The following is a 17,123-nucleotide window of genomic DNA, read 5'->3' as shown; positions in this document are numbered from 1 at the left end:
CTCTGGAGGCGCGACCTTGATCTTGAAAATCGTGTGACACGCTGCGGAGACGGTATTGAGACCATGGATGTTGAGCCACGGTCGTAACATTGTCGAGGTTTAAGAACGTGGTGAAAATTTCAAACACTTTTCTGTTTTTCTAAACGTCTACATGTTCCACAGTTTTATTTAAATATTTTTCTTTCTTTTTTCTTTTTTTCTTCACTGAATTCAAGGAGGAAAATTTTCGACACAAAATTACGAGCAACGTATCTTAATCATAATCGCAATAAATATATTTTACAAATTATTTCCCTTCGGTCGTGATTCATTCGTTTTTACGCTTACACGTTATGGTCGATAGAGGAATATTTCAAGTGAGTCAAAAAATTCTTGGTATTGTCTTTCAACTTACATCGTGTATGAAAGTGATTAATAACACTATAATAAAGCGAACGGCGAACGTGACGTTCATCAAGAGCTGTAATCTTGACAGGCTGCACTGGCTATACTTCATAGACAAAAGGAAAAGTAAAAGAAAAAAATGTATACCTACATGAAAATACAAAATAATTGCTTTTGATGATCAGTCTACTCAGATCAAATGCTAGTAATTCTTTCCAGCATCTCAATATAACCGCAATATAGTATGAGCGTGTATTACAAGTCGTTAAATCAGGGCACAAAGGAGGTAATTGGACAACTAAACTTGTGAATTTCAATTTTCAAGTTACGTCATCGGATCTTAATTCGGTAACCTGAGCAATCTCAGAATTATAAAATATTCAAAGAGAGTCGTCATTTTGAATTCTGGATTTTCGCAGTGGAATTTGAATTGCCAATGATCGTAAAGGTCTCAAGAGCACGTATCAATTTCCGGCAACGTTTGTCGGAGGTTTTATCCCTGCGCGTTGCGACTCGACGGGCCAAATAACGTGGTTGTAAAAACTCGCTGGTGTAGGATAGGGTGGGATAGGATAGTTCAGGTTGGGTTAGGTTAGGTTAGCGGAGTACGTTCGGCGGATGCGTGGAGAGCAGCAGGTATATATACAAGGGTATAAGGTAGGTATAAATGCGATTTCAGGGAGCCAGGAGGAGGACCTGGAGAGCAGCGCCACAGAAGGGAACTCAGGATCCCCGAGTGCGGCTCTCGGTGTGTTGAAATCGCAACGTGTTTTCGTCTAATGTATTTTTTTTCATGTCCTTGATGTTGGCGTCTGCGAATGCGACTAACAGGGCCCGCCCGGCACATGGAGCGGGTAAAGAGTGAGAGAGGGAGAGAGAGAGAGAGAGAGAGAGAGAGAGAGACGAAAGAAACGAGGATGAGGAAGAAAGAGAGACAAGCACGCGGTGCAGGGCCCAGAAACTGCAGGCAGTGCCCAAAACCCACCTCAACTTCAAGCCTACTCAAGGTCAATACGTCGACGCAAACTCCATCCCGCTTCTCCATGCACACAGTCAAGCGTTCACCCTGCTTACGTGTAGACCTAGCCGGTCAAACCCCGACACTTAACGAGGAAACGAAAAAAAAAAAAAAACAACGAAAAAAGAAACACTCAAGCCGAAATGAAAAATAAAAGAGAGACACTCGCCCGTAGGGCAGAGAGCTCGGAACCTCGGAACCACTCAGGATTCGGTACTCCTAGGACTTTGAAAAAGGTTGAGAATATCTGCATGATGTATATGTATAACCTAATAGACGCCAGCCACGTACAGTGGTTTGTGATGTAGTCACAGGGTGCCGTGATTCGGAGGACAAGTTCTTAGAAAAAATCTGACGCTGAAGATTTGAGCACGGACTTCGTAGGGCTGATAGTTTTCGGGTTCAAGCATTTTGAAATATTCCAATCGCGAAATAGCAGTTGGGCCTTACCGAGACTGAAAGCGATCAACTGGGTCTTATGTGGCTCGTCTATCGGATCTCTGATTGGTCGACTGACGGATCTTGAAACGCGCCAACCGTTGGTCCCCTGAATTTGTGCAAAGGAATTTTAGCCCTAGATTTTCAGCCGCAGAATCTATTCTCCAAAATTGTTGGGTACCCTCAGCCGACGGACTTGAAAATAACCACCTCGATGCTACTCTGAGTACGTACGTGGAGTAAATAGAAAAACCTACATTCACTGCATCTTTTAATCTCAATCCAAATTTACGATCCTGATAATTGTACATTTATTTGCAAATGTCGGAAAATAATTTTATGCCTTCGCGCTAAGGCTTGAGAGGTGAGTTATAGACTGGGAATTGGGGGAATGGGGAAGGGGGGGTTCAAGATTGGATACCGATCAAACGCCATCTTTGCACCGGGCTTTACCTGCGACCGTAAGTTAGAGCCTGGCTGTTTTAACCGGCGTCGAATTACCAGAGCTTAAATCTACGTAGAGTGAGATCAAGCGTACCACGATCCTTTGTTCGTTAAAAGCAATTTCGCGGTGAGTGAAACCCGCGCGTTAACCAAGAGGGCAGGTCGAGTGACGTGAAACTTTACTACGGCTTCAACAATAATCTCGTAGTGTGTATTCATCGGTAATTGGAAAGGTACAAAGTACCTTGTAACTTGTTTCGTCGTTCCACATGCGCGAGAGAAGTTCGCCAAGTATTTTTTTTTAAATTTATTAAATTTTTTTTTAATTCATGACTCACTCTTTCTCTTTCCCCAAAAGTGTGACAAATCGGGGGCAAAAACTTAACCGAAGTTCTACCGGATAAGGGTAAAAAGAAAAATTCAATCCCTCCCGTATCCTAGCGTCGAATTTATTTGTTTGCAATATGGCGTCCGTGCACGTCCTAGTGTAGGTTGTCCTTAGCAGTTATCCTTGAGAGCCGGACTCTTTTGTTCCTGTTTTACACTACATACCGCGAAGAAGCCGTACCACAATGCGAGGGCCGGCAAACCCCCTCGCGGAACGCGATGCACTCGTATGGAAGAGTACGTCCCTTGTGTACACTGTTGCTGCGTTATGGGAGTGATGGTGTCCGGTCAGACCTGCACATCCACGCCTCGCCGTCCACGAGTTTAACACACCCACGGGGAACCTGCCGCCATCTACCTCGTGCAAGAAGCGATGATAATTGCGAACTAGTCTCTCTCTCTCTCTCTCTCTCTCTCGCTCTCTCTCTCTCTTTCTCTTTCTTTCTTTCTTTCATTGATATAGTACGAGGACCACGCCGAGATCCTGAGATCAAATCGTGCAGGACTTCTCATTTCGCCTGCAAAATTTATGTAAAAATGACATGGCAGGTCTTGAATCTATCTGCACTTGCATTTGAATAGTTATCGCTATGACAATTTGCGGGTTTATCGGTATAATAGACGATTTAATCCGATACAACTTTGTCGGACTTTGTCAAATGAATCAGGGTTGAGTGAACGAAAAGTTCGTACAATTATTCCCTCCTTCTCGAGTAACCTGTGAGAAAGACCTGGACGAAGGTCTTCGTTACAGATGACTGTTGTTGTATGAACCGGTTTTGCAATTTGTAAGTTGAGCCTTGGTTCAGTAACCGTTAAGATTAACAAGAAAGTTCTCGGTACAGCCTTGCCGATGAGTACGTATCTGCGGAAGACTCCATCGATTCATCGTGTAATCGACGTTTGTCAGACAGCTGTCAAGGCGGGGGATAATAAACATTATCAAGTTATAGATGAAAACGGTACGGTAACAATAGAGAGTGCAACGTGGTAGTTCTGAAAAAATCTAATTTAGAAATTTCTTTCTCAAACCACTCCCCCACCCCACCACTCAAACTTGCCGAGCCATTTGCCGGACAGTGCCCAACAGATGTTGAGTAAAAGTTGGGGTAGCGAACAACTGCAGTGCAGGAGCAACTTCGGGACCACCCATAAGTTTCGCGCCAATCAGTGACTCGGCTAAATTCTACGCACAACTTCATTTCCGTAAGACATCCTCTTTTCTCGTCAATGGACTTGCGCCGACTTTTGTTGACTTACAATTTTTCTTGGTAAAAGGAATTTTCTTTCCAGTAGTTACATTATTTTTTGTTACACATAGACGCATCTTTTTTTTTCCCCTCGGTCTTAGACGCATCTACCTAGCTATGAACGAGATGCGCCCGCACGCAAGTAACTCGTGCATCCCTACAATTTGAAATATCTTTACTCGACAGCGTGGATTATACCTGCCGCAGCGGCATCCACAGAAAGGCATTATGGCCGCCGTAAAACACTAAAAAACACCTTAAACTCGTCGAGTCCCACGACCGTAAGTGAACATCAGTGCCCGCACATTGAGGCTCGCGCGATGCAATGCTTATTCGAAGAAAAGAGAGAGAGAGAGAGAGACAGAGAGAAACAGGGTGGAAGGAAAGAAACTATGAAAAGGGCTATGCGGTCTGTAACGAATTTCGGTCGAAATTCTTTTCCCCTCCCATTATTTAGCTCTTACCTCTTTAATTATCCTCTCGTCAATTAATACACCGGCCGCCGGTAAGCCTGCAAGATTTTCCTCAATCGCACGGTATACCAAATCCCGTGAGTAATTGAATACTTTCCCAGATCCATTCGACCGCGAGAGATTATAAAATGGCTCGACGATGGCTGAAGGGAAAAGCACCTGTAACTCAGGGGTGGAGGGTAGGGAACACCTACGTATAAACGCGAAGAGGGATCGCTGCTCGAAGGTGAGAGAGTGTGCGCGGCACGCATACGTAAAGAAATCTCTGCGAGTGTATAACAAAAGTGGAAAAGTCGTCGAGTCATCGGTGGCTATTCACGCTCGTTGTGGAGGGTGCAGATGGTTCGACTGAGCTGCTGTCAGAGGTAACCGCCTAGGTGTGCGTGCGAACGTGCGAGAGGAAACATCTCGAGAGGATTTCGAGAGGGAGGCTAAAAGGAAAATGGGAAAAATCTTAGATCTAATCTGTAAATTAGAAATGTAAAACTGCGGAGGTAAGGTCAGGTATATAAGAGGGCTAGGCGTTATTTTAGGAGATTTACGACAAAGGAAACGCGCTGTACCCACAGCCGAGCTTAACTTTCGCATTTTCGGATGCGTGGCATTCTGTAGAATGAATATACTGTAGGGGATGGATCTCTTCTACCGATTTAACAAATTCACCCGGTCAACCGCGTTCAACGAAGTGTTCGCACCCCATTCAGAGAAACCTTACACGACCGAGTAACATTTTCAGGATCAAGACGTAATCGAAGGTAAGTAGGAGAAAATTTTTCAAACTTGAGAACCTGAACATGAGAGTGGACAAAAAGCACTGCAAAACTTTTGGGATTCAAACAACTGAGATGGTCGAGAGAAAGAGAGCCAACTGTTTCGTAATTAATGAAAATCTCAGATTGCCAAAAAAAATTCTTCATGGTTGTAATTTTGTTGAAACCCGCACGACTTTTCAGAACAAAATATGAAGACTGCACGTGGTTGGAGGTACAGATCCAGCGTGGCACATAAGCTGCCCGTAGAACCTGCAAGAAGAGCCTGTCAAAATGGCGATAGCTACACAACAATGCCATGGCATAAGTTAACCGCAGCACAGCGGGTGCCTGAGGGAGTTTGCCGCTCTGGCTGCAGGGTCTAGGGTATTGCAAGAAAAATAAGTCAGACAAAGGCGTCGCCCCGTTGCGTCGCAGCTAGAAAAGAGGATAAGAGACGAAAACCTGACTCCTCATCTTTTCGTATTTGCAAATTTTTCGGAATTAGGACATTTGATCCGTCTTATCCGCAGTTGTGACAAACTTTTTTCGTCAACGGTAAGCGATACGCGATTCCGTGTAGGCGTAGGAAAAAAAAAGATCCATAGCCAACACGTGACACAAAACCAAAAAATAAAATAAAGTTCGTTGTATTATTTTATTCATTTTTTCATTCGGGGTTCACCGATATTCTTTCCGAACGGTGCTTGCGAGATATTTCATATCACCCACCAATCGTTGATTACCTAATTAGAATACTGTACAGCAATTGTACCTAGCGTCAGCTCAACGAGAACCTCGTGCTCCGATTGAGTTTAATGCAGTTCAATCATATCCAATTTAATCCTCTCTCCGACTGTCAATTTACGATATCCTATACCAGCACTTTTCATCCATAACCCGTCGTGTGCGCAAAACGTGTGCGTAGTTTGCGAAATGATTAAAATAACCCACAAGTTCATTCATCTCATAGTGCAAATGAATGATCAAAAATGAAAGTTGGATAAAAAGTGAATCGAAAATCGGAAATCTAGTTCCGTTTTCCTATTTTCCCGAATTTACCCTGGAGTTTCTTCTTCGTGATTGGTCTTTTGGTTTTATTTTCAAGTTCCGTACTAAATTGGCAACGAATTTTTTTAATCATCCAAGTTTCCCCCTCCACTTCTGCGTCTCCGTCCTCCTTATTTCACCCAACGACGGGACGCCGAAGGACGCCGAAAGCTGGGATCTGGTGGGTTGCGCGGTGTCTCGTTTTGCGCATTTCTACGCCAGTGGGGCAGCAGGTCAGCGATGCAAGGATCTAACGGCGGACAAAGAGGCAGTTTCCTACAGCGGGCATCATCCCCACACCCTCGCCCAGTGCACCCCGATACCAAGAGCAGAAACGGGGCCCTATCGGTGAACATACACAGGCACGTATCACGTCAGAGTCAGAGGCACGATATATCCTTGGTTCGCTGCCGCAGCCGTCATTGCGCTAAGTGCAACATCTCATCTTCGAGATCCAGCTGCAGTTTCGGTGTACACGCCTGTCTTTGACTGTGTGCGAAGCTACGGCCGAAAGCAAGAATAAAAGAAGGCGGAAGAATGAGAGAGGGAGTGAGTAGGAGCATAAAATGAGGAAAAGAGAAAAAAGTATACTCGAAAGAATGAAAGACTGAGAGAGACAGAGAGAGAGAGAGAGAGAGTGCAACGGCTTTGGGCACCAGCACGGCCACCAGCCAGTAAAATGTGCTAATGCGCTGCGAGGCGCAATTTGCACGAGGGATTTCTTTTATCAACCACCACGGTCAATTTGCTTTTTTTTTTTTTTCTTTTCCTACCTTATTGTATTCGTTTCTCAATATTCTATTTATTTTTCTACCACAGCTGCCGTAAGGTCCGTGTTTCGCTATGTAAAACGTTGAAAACTCTAGACTGCAGGTGTAATTCGATATAATTACGATCAAATGATGGAGGGCTTCGATCCTTGTCCAAAATATACGTTTTTTCTTCTCGCCGTACGTATTTGTCCTTCTGTCTCTCTTTGGGTAAGTATTTTTTCTCTTTTTTCCGTCATTCCGAGTTTTCGCCTCGTTTTCTTTTTTTTTTTCCCTGCTTCTTCCAGGAAGGTACCACGACACGACGGTATCCATACATTCACCAGAGTACGACTTCTCTTGAAAAATCGTAAACCTTGCGTGAAACCAAAAAGATCAAGTTACTCGCCAGCTTTGGCAGTTTTCAATGACATTTAGCACAGTCACGTACAAGTACGTCACCACTTTGTACGCTTCAGCACGTGCAATTATACCTTTCAAAAAGTGATTAAAAAAGAAGAGAAAAAAAATAAAAAAATCGAACCGAATTTAGGAATAGCCTCACGACTACTGAACCGAACGTGACACAATTTTTGTCGAATTATGCTTCATTCGTTGACTTGCCATTGAACAAATTGGGGCAAATTCTACCTTCGGGATATATTCCTTTTTACAACATCTGACTTTATGGCACTGCGAGTCGCATCCAGGTATAAGTATCGCAATACATATATAATCTGTCGGCAAAGGGGAAGGTCACGAATCGCGACGTTCGGTTGGTTGTAGGATATATTTTTTTGGGTCCGATGGATGGAGGGAAGGAGCGAAGAAGCAAGGCGTTGGCACCTATCGTACCACATGTCGCAAATCCCACCACAAATACACATACATGCGTACAGTATACGTGTGTGCTTGTGCGCGCGCCTTCGTTTCACAAGAGCTAGTTCAGTATCCTTTGAACCTGAGCGGCCCAAGTTGTCCATAAATTCTGTCTCCGAAGCTGGTCTCGTATTATCCCGTCCGCAAATGGTGCGCGCAGAAGAGAAACGGAGAAGGGTAGGGACGTCAAAGGCGGGATAAACGAATGTCGAGTTGAGCACCATTTTTAATTTCGAAAACTAGGGTTAATACCGAGCGCACAACGGAGTTTCCTGCATGCTGTGCACGATGAGAAACGAAACGTGGAATTGCGTACCTGCATCGCATCGCAACGGGAGGGTGGTTGTCCGGTGTCCGCGTGTGCGTTCAACACGCACAGGTACACACGGAGTCACTGGGAACGACGACGACGACGACGACGGTTACAAAGGAGTAAGAGTGAAAAGTGAAAACAAGAAGAACTGCTATATGCGGGGCAGTGGTACACAGCTGCGGAGCTGCGGACGAATCGAGTCGGAGGAGAGGGAGGACGGGAGGGATATAAGAGGGGGGAGAGGGAGAGGGAGAGAGGGAGGGGAATGATATTTGGCCAGCGTGAAAAGAGAGCAGGAGGAAAAATCTAGGCCTGTGGAATGCGGTACGATGAGGGCCTTCTTCTTTGAGGCTCCGTGGGTTGAGGTGGGCTCGGAGGAAGGGAGGAAGGGAGGGAGGGAGGGAGGGGGAGGAGAGGAGCCGGGTAGAATTTGACTTTGCAGTTGTGCACGCTGCGTGTACCTACTCCAGCATCCTTCCAGCTCGCTCGGCGTGTTTGACTTGGTGAGAGAGCGAAGGTGGGAGGAGGACGGACTCTGAGATAGAGAGCGAGAGGAAAGTATCTGAATGACGAGGGTGTGATGTTCGCTTTAATATCCACCGGGCAGGTATAAAAGTACCTTATACTCACCACACGTCCGAGTACATGCGTCGCTTGTCTATACGCGGGTCCACCTTCGCCCACCAACACCGGCGCATAGCTGATCTTTCTACTTACTTTGGTACCGTCACGTTCACACGTACACCCTTCTTATTCTCATTCTTGTTCTTATTTTCATTCGGGCTTACTGAGATAAGTCCTAAAACTCTTCTAAGTCGGAATAACCGTGCGTAGATACCTCATACTTATACCTGTTCTCACAGGGGGAGAACGAAGGAGAGATTATTTTTTTTAATGACTCTTTCTACATTTATGATGCGTGGTGTTTGTAATCAGCAGATTAATAAGCCTGTATACGAAGTTGGGTAACAGTAGACTGGTATTAGCCTGAATCGAGAAGACCGAAACTCGTTAAATTTTGTCGATGAGAAAAACACAGGTCCGGGTATGTTGCAATTGGTTTTCGTAAAGTTTGAACTTTCTTACGTCAACGACGGTTCAAGTTTTAACTGAAACCCGTTTCAGTTCATTGATCGTGAACAATTGATGCGGACGGTTGCGGTAGAAGTTGACAAATAACTATTATTCAGCCAAGTGACTCTGCGTTCTAAGGTTCCTGTAGTTGATCGTTGGTCTGATTTCAATTTATAGAGTCTCTAACTCGTTAGAAAAGAAGCCTGCATTAGTACGCGAAGATAAGGAATCCGGATGAAGAATTGTTTGCAAAGACACTCAATTTCGACAGAAGTAGGTATCGGAAAACGGCATGTTTCTGTGACAAGGGCCCATTTCTAAATAATCAAATATTCTGCGATAGCGACTTGCAGAAAGTTGAAGTGAATTTTTTTCACTGCGTTAAAATTTTTCAAAATGAATCTTATGCTCACCGGTTCGGTCTCATTTATCGAACAGAATATGCCAGGTCCACATCCATTGTCCCAATGCCGGGATGTGGAACAAAGTGATTTGAAAAAATGGCACATAAATAATCTTGTTTTACAATAGAAAAAATTGACTTGACCTCCGCGTCGCCGACCCGCCCATGCAGTCGTTTCGATACAGTTCCCACCATGGAGCAAAAGAGACACGGGTGTACGAACTCGGCGTTTTCCCGTGTAAGATCTTTGAACTCCGAAGGTGAAAAATAAGATATAACGCCGTTCGACACACGAGCATTCCGCCACGCCGCCGCTGATGGTTAATGTTTTTATATTTGTTCATTTTGCTCTTGCGTTCCTTTAATCCTCTTCTCTCTGTCCGATAGAATATCAAACCGGGTCTATTCGGGCGCGGAGGCCGGTTGATTCGTCCGTGTGTAATGGAATAAGACAATGAGATTCTAATCTGCGGTGCAAGAAAAGAAACGATTCCTTTATGGATATCCAGATATCGCTGCCGGCTCTGTGTTCGTAAATTCTCCGTACGTGTAGTGCAACACAGTCGTGGAGGCGAGGCTGATTCTCTGAGCTGTCGAGTGGTCCAGCAGGGCACGGTGCAGAGCCTCGGTTTTATCGGCGTACAAAGCCTGCGCACAGCCCAGGTACGAAGTTTTTTGGCGGGGAAGAAGGAGGAAAGGACACTCATACACGGAGAGGAACGCGGTTGCCATTTTCGACGTTCGTCATTATTACACGTATTCGTATGTGACCGGCCTTCGCTTGAACGCACACACGCGTGCATGCTTGTTCGTTTATTACTTTGAGCAGACTTCGCGCTCGATGAGGCGTAAGAAGAATTTCGATGACCAAGATCACTTGCGGTATTACCGACCATTATCCTTGTTATTAATAAATATGAATCACTGCATCGGAGAGTCTTGTGACGATGAATGTGCCCGATCAGTCGCACGGAACGTACGATCGTAAAGCGCTAATTGAAATTGTAAGAATTTTGTTCGAAAACTGGTTTCGCAATGCGGAATAATTATTGCCACGTCGCCTCAGCGGGATAAAACGAGAAGAAATCATGGCGACGAGGTGTTACTCTCTGACCAACTTAACCTCACCTCTTATTATTCGTTGTATATAGATTTTTCCTGCACCTTCATCCCTTCCTATCCACCTTTCTCTCTTTCCCTCTTTCTCTCTCTTTCTCTCTCTTTCTCCTTACCTATTTTAGGTTCGAAAATGCGCACGCGATACATCATCCCAGAGACCGAGGGCCCGACGACGTCGTGGACGCAGAGAGATAATTGCCTGCCCTTCAATTAACGGCTGTCACTTTTTCGATGGGTCGGTAGTATTTTTTTTTTTTTTTCTTTTCGTCCTTTCTTTCAATCCTCGACCCACCTTTCTTCTCGAAAACTTGTATTTTCCTTATCCTTCGTTATTCTTCTCCTTAGCCTTTTCTTCTTCTTCAATTTTGCTTCGTTCGTTTCACTGAAATTTATCCGAACGGATCGGCAAGGACACGAAAGTACCTGCGGGAGACTGCTGCAAGGATACCTTCGGCCTCCCCTCGTGCCTCGAGTGTCAGTCTTGCTGTGTATTTTTGACCCGCCCCAAAGAACCGAGGTTTAAAGTTACGCTCCGAGTACAACACGAAGAAGGGATCTATGGTACGATATTATGTGTTCAAAAAACAACAAAGGATCGTTTAAAAATTCATAGATCCCAGAAAAAAGAAGACTGGGGTATTAATTTCACTTTCGAGATCAATCCTCTTCGAGTTTTTCGATCATTTTGTTTTTTTTTAATTTGTCTGTATAGTTCGAAATTTGTCGTATACTTTATCGTTTTTTTTTCTTTTTTTTTTTTTCTTTTAACGAAAGTTTCGCAATCTCACAGCAACATGTCGCACTATCCTCCGAATTGGAGAAATTTAATATATGCATGGGTAAAATTAAAATCAACTATAATTCGTGCCACTTTCGACTCAATCAATTGAATCTAATACCTTGCTTTGATAGTTGTCTAAATTTCGTTTTTTAAATCATTTCCTACATCGGATGCTCCCAGATGTTGTGTTTCTGTTTTTAACTCACAAATCCAAAACAGGTATGCAGCAATTCACGGATTTTTATTCCAATATTTCCACCGATATTTACAGGAATGTCGGTCTGATTTGAAATAGCAGCTAAATACATTTGCTCGAATATAACTATGCGATTACTGACATTTATTTCTTTTCACGGGAGAATTAAACATCAATTCGTATGGAGTATTCAGAATAAGTAAACATGAATAATTTTCCTGTCGTAAAGCTGTTGGAAACGAATAGTTTTATTTTATGTCCCGGTTGAATGTCGTTACAATATAGCATATGCAAGATACAATATTTAAAAAAATCATGTTAACGATCATGGGTACTCGGAACTACGCAGGTATCCAAGTAAAACTTAGATTTTAAAGTTTTTGCGAAAAATTTTTAAGCAAAAGTAAATATTTACTTCTCGTCAACGGACCTCAACACACAGCTCAACTTATCTTTCCGACATTATACAAACTTGCCTATCAGATACAACGAAAGAAATAAATTTGCCGATTTACCAAAACTCGTTGTGATTAAGGAGGGAATTCTGGATAGCTCGTTTTACATTCACTTCAACTTTGTATACTTATATAGGTATATACATATATATTAGTACTACATGCGATGCTTCGATCGTTTCTCCTGATAACTCATTTGTAATTATAATTCTCACCGCACGGTGAGAAGATGCGTTTATGCTCGCATATACCGTTCATTCAGGCGTCTGAATACACACAGCTACGGATGTCGAGCATAAAAGGCAATATTAATATTGGGAATTTTAAATGAAACGAACGAGAAAAATGAAAATTTTTGCACAATTGCTTCGCTGTCAAATTTCTCTCGTTTCAATGGTAAAACATATGTAAAATATGATTTATCACTGATGCAGCTCGTGAAGAAGAATGAAAAAGAGTTGAGAACTGTGGGAATTACCTCCGGCAATTTAGATCCGGAATATCACTTTGGATTTGATCAGACGACTGTTCAGTCTTAAGTGGTACGTGGTGATCCTCAATACGTGATCAATAACTTTTATGTCAAGTTTGAATTACATTTTATCCAAATGTATAAACCGACATTATATAACTCTACATGCACGACGTTTGACGCAAATACTTAATGCTTGAGTAATCTATCCATTTCATAACATTAACTTGCATGATTTATAATCGAAATGTCCAAACAACTTTCGAAATAAATATCGTCGGTGCAAGAAATAGAAAAATATAATAAACATATAATATATCCGTTTCGATTGGATTTTCCGTCTGAATTAGGTCAACATCAACTGCAAGACATTGTTATAAGTTCGATGAAATTTGTTGCCCACCTATATCATAAACATAGCCGGTAATATACAGATAATAAATAAAGGATTTGACGAGGTATCAAAACCGATAAAAATGCCCGCTTAAAATTTATAACGGTGGCATATATCTAGAAACACGGTGTGAAAATAAATTCCAGGTAAACGTGTGAGGCACGCATACCTGCACGGACGGAAATGGGTAAAAGATTCGTGCAAGATGTTGAAAAGGGGTTTTCGGGTTGGGGTGATGCTGCATCGGGGGAGGGAAATAAAATAAAGGAGATCTCGCAGCTTCGGTGCACGCGTCGACCGGTAATTTGGTCGTCGGTCAGATGGCGCCTGCGTGACTGCGTGACCGGTGAACATTATAGAGTCAAATCGTTCGAAATTCAAATTCAAATACGCTTACAGTGAGGTGCATCATACGTATAGAGGTATTGGTATAAGCGGGATGATATAGCTCGCGGGTGATTCTCTACTAAACCGTTTTGATTATACTCATTACCCGTCCGCCGCGGCGAAGTAAACATGCAGCTACGCATTTCTATTCTTCTCGGAAATCGCCGCCTAGCTGTCGAATACTTACTTAGGTATACCAACGTTGGAGAAGATAGCTGCAGATGCTTCGCCGATACATCGAATAGAATTATCTGACCGGCCTGTGTACGTATGCGTCTATGTATTTACAGCGTGACGGGCATTGAAAATAAACCTGAACGTCTAGAAAACGGATCATGCCTCTCCGAGGTTCGATCACCATTTAATTAGCCATGTACCACACACGCTAAGACGCGAGCCTCGATCACGTGGAGATCTCTTTCTCTCTTTCTTTATCTTTTTATTTTTATTCATTTATTTTCTTTTTTTCTTTCCGATGCAGAGATAATTACGGGTTACCAATTTCCGCGTCAATATTATACGAGAGGCTTCTTAACGAGGTTTTTCCTGCCGTTGATTCATTGAATAAAAATTGTCGGGACGAATTCGAGAGGGAGTGAAGTTTTTTGAAGAGTTTTCGTCACACTGAGGAAAAGATTGACGAGCGATAATTTTCCTCGGCCAGATTTTTCTCAGTAACGGTTGATCATCTTTATCAAAATTTCAACGATCATGCATGAATATCAATGAACAAATTTTGTGAAATTTCAGACAGGTCAAATTTGAAATAATCGTAAACAAGTGCTACAAAAATTTCATTGCCTATACGTGTCATCGTACACGTGATTTTTCGCATCGGTTTCACGGAAATCCGTCGATTCGTCGAAGACGCGAGTAGAAGTAAGAGTTACTCGATGTCGGTGTTGGGTATCTAAATTATTGACTGATGCAAGCATATGCCGATTAACTATTAAGTAGCCAGGCCATTCGTTAAGTCCAGGATCAGTGGTCACAAATCAATATCTATTCTGCGGAATAAATTGCGAGAGAAAAGATTCGAAAGAACCAGAAGTTCTCACTCAAGAACCGTCATAGATATACGGTATGTGAAAATATCGGTGTTACATAAAAATGATCTGAAGCTGACTCGTCAGTTCCAGTTCTTGACTATTAGATTGAAAACAATGAGCTCTTTTAGGAATAGTGAAACTATCGTTTAAACGTGTGAAAAAAAATCTCCTTCTCGGATAGATGAGATTTCCTTTGCACGAGCATTTGATGATTTTTCTCGATCCGGCATCCCTGTAAAGGCCGTATATTACAGGTCTACCTGTAAAAAATCGTGTGTAATCCATCGGCAATTTTACCTTCCATTGCCAGCCGCAGGTATAAAATAGGAAACGAGGAAACAAAGAGAAGCGAAGTGTGAGGTACCCGCTCGACTGGTGGTGGGTTCGAGTAAGGCCCGAATTCTCGATGAAGAGAGAGAGATAGAGAGAGAGAGAGAGAGAGAGAGAGAGAGAGAGATAGAGAGAGAGAGAGAGAGAGAGAGAGAGAGATAGAGAGAGAGAGAGAGAGAGAGAGAGAGAGAGAGAGAGAGAGAGAGAGAGAGAGAGAGAGAGGAGCCGAATCGAGACCTGTTAGATTTATGTAGGTGCGGGAGAGGCATTATGGGTAAACTCCCAAAGTAGTTGCCTACCTAGCTGCGGAGCACCTCCACCTCCACCTTTGGGTACGGAGACCGCGGAACTTGGAGAATCTTTGTTCTTAGCCGTCGCTCCTCTATCCCATTTCGATCAGAAACCCGAGACCCCTTTTGCCCGTCCCGATTTGCCGCGAGAAAAATTCACCCTCCAAAGAAAGGCACCTATCTGATCGGATCGTCGTCTTAGATAATTGGTGAGAGTAAAAAATTCTGAGAAGAAAATCGGTGAATTGAGACAAAATTTCAGATCAATCAAAAGGTCGTTAATATAAGTTGTACAATTTTTACACGATCGCTAATTTGGGCCTCCAGCGGATGGAAGTTCGAGAAAATTTCTCTCGTCGAATTTCAAACGTGACGAAGAAGTTACGGTTAGGGTGAAAGATTTCGGAATCACCCTGAATTAGTTCGATGAAAGATTATCTGGTGCCTTAAGCTAACGAGATTAATAATAATTAATACACAAACATCGCGAGAAGCAATTTTTTAAAATCAACCGGAAACGGCGAGACTTTCGTCAAATTTTGTTGAAAGACCCAAAATATTTTTAGCTTCAGCTGTAACGTCTTTATCGTAATGATCGAAGATGCGTTTCGCATTAGCAAGATTGTATGTTTATGGATTGTCGATGGATATTTTGCGATTTCTTGTTCTCTTTTTTTCTCTCTCTTTTTTGTACATACCGAAAAGAACGTTTAGATTTTTAACGACCGAAAGGTGACACCCAGATATTATATATACGATTGTAAAGTGTTGGGAACATACCTCTCTCCGTATTTTATTTCTCCATCTCTCTCTTTCTCTATTTCTCTATTTGAAGTTTTTTATTTCATTCCTCGGAGACACGCGCGTGCGTATAGATTGGGATACGGACGAATGTATAATACGTGGGTTACACAGCTACGCGTAAGCGTTATACACTCGCAGAGTAGATACAAAGTACATAAATAAAATTCAGCCACATTTGGCCGAGCGATAAACCGAAATTCTTCCGTTCGCTCATTACGCACGAAATTTCTAGCAGCTATATAACATACGACGTGGGTTACAGGCATAAGTATGTAATGTAGCAATACGCTTATAGTAATGACTTCGGATAAGAGCCCATAAGGATACAAGAATAAGAAGAAGGGAAGCGTACCAGGAGAAGAAGACGAAGAAGGAGGAGGGAGAGGTGGAGGCGAGAGGAGCGGACAGAGGGGTGCAATGGAGGAGAAGATACCTGTGTACTAAAAGCAATTAAATTAATTCATGAATAACTTATACAAGCCTCCGGCCGCACCTGGGATCAAAAATAAATACACGGATGGCCCCGTGCAACGGCAGCAAGAGCAACGACGGTAATCGATGGCAATACGGTTTCCTTGGGCGAGCAAATACCTCGCCGAAGTCAGCAAGTACAATACGGGCTTGCCGGTGATTATCGAAGACGACGCGCCGAGAGTTCGGAGATAACCGAATATTGCCGTGCATATAATGCGACCGAAATTACCGGTCGTTACAACGCGACTTTTTCGAAATGTCAGAATAACAGTTAATTATACCGCGAGATAAACATCTAACGATTACTGCTGCAATCCGCGTCGTACGTAGATGCGATATATTGGACAATTTTTAACGATATTACACGCCTACCATGTCACAGAAATAAAGTACCATTGAGCAACTTCAATTGATTTTTTATTTTTTATTTTTTTTTCTCCCTCTCTCTCTCTCTCTCTCTCTTTTTCTCTTTACGGAGCGTTGCGGCATTTCCGCAGTTTTACAAGAATTTAACGGCGTCGGTTAGCAAGACGGGGACGTGGCTCAAAATTGTCTTACGAGCATGAACAGAAACACACGTGGCAGAGGTTTCAAAGTTCTCCCGGAAGGAATAGGAAAGTAGCTGAAGAATTCGAATTGAGCGGATGAAATTTTAGATTATTGAAATTTCTATTTTTCGTTCTACTGCTCCTCTACTTTCTCGATGCCAAGTATACAGCGTCGTATATCACATATTTCAATGTAAGTCGGGGATTGAATAA

General features: G+C 42.9%; 1 protein-coding gene across 8 annotated transcripts in view; it reads right to left on the bottom strand.

Moving 5' to 3' along the window:
• Ca-beta (Calcium channel protein beta subunit) overlaps positions 1–17,123 on the bottom strand; it is a 75,387-nt gene that overhangs the window by 37,915 nt on the left and 20,349 nt on the right. The window lies entirely within an intron of this gene.

The sequence above is a fragment of the Neodiprion pinetum genome, chromosome 2, assembly GCF_021155775.2.
Source record: "Neodiprion pinetum isolate iyNeoPine1 chromosome 2, iyNeoPine1.2, whole genome shotgun sequence".
Classification (NCBI taxonomy): domain Eukaryota; kingdom Metazoa; phylum Arthropoda; class Insecta; order Hymenoptera; family Diprionidae; genus Neodiprion; species Neodiprion pinetum.
The sequence above is the reverse complement of the archived record's forward strand: the minus strand, read 5'-3'. Positions and strand labels throughout refer to the sequence as shown.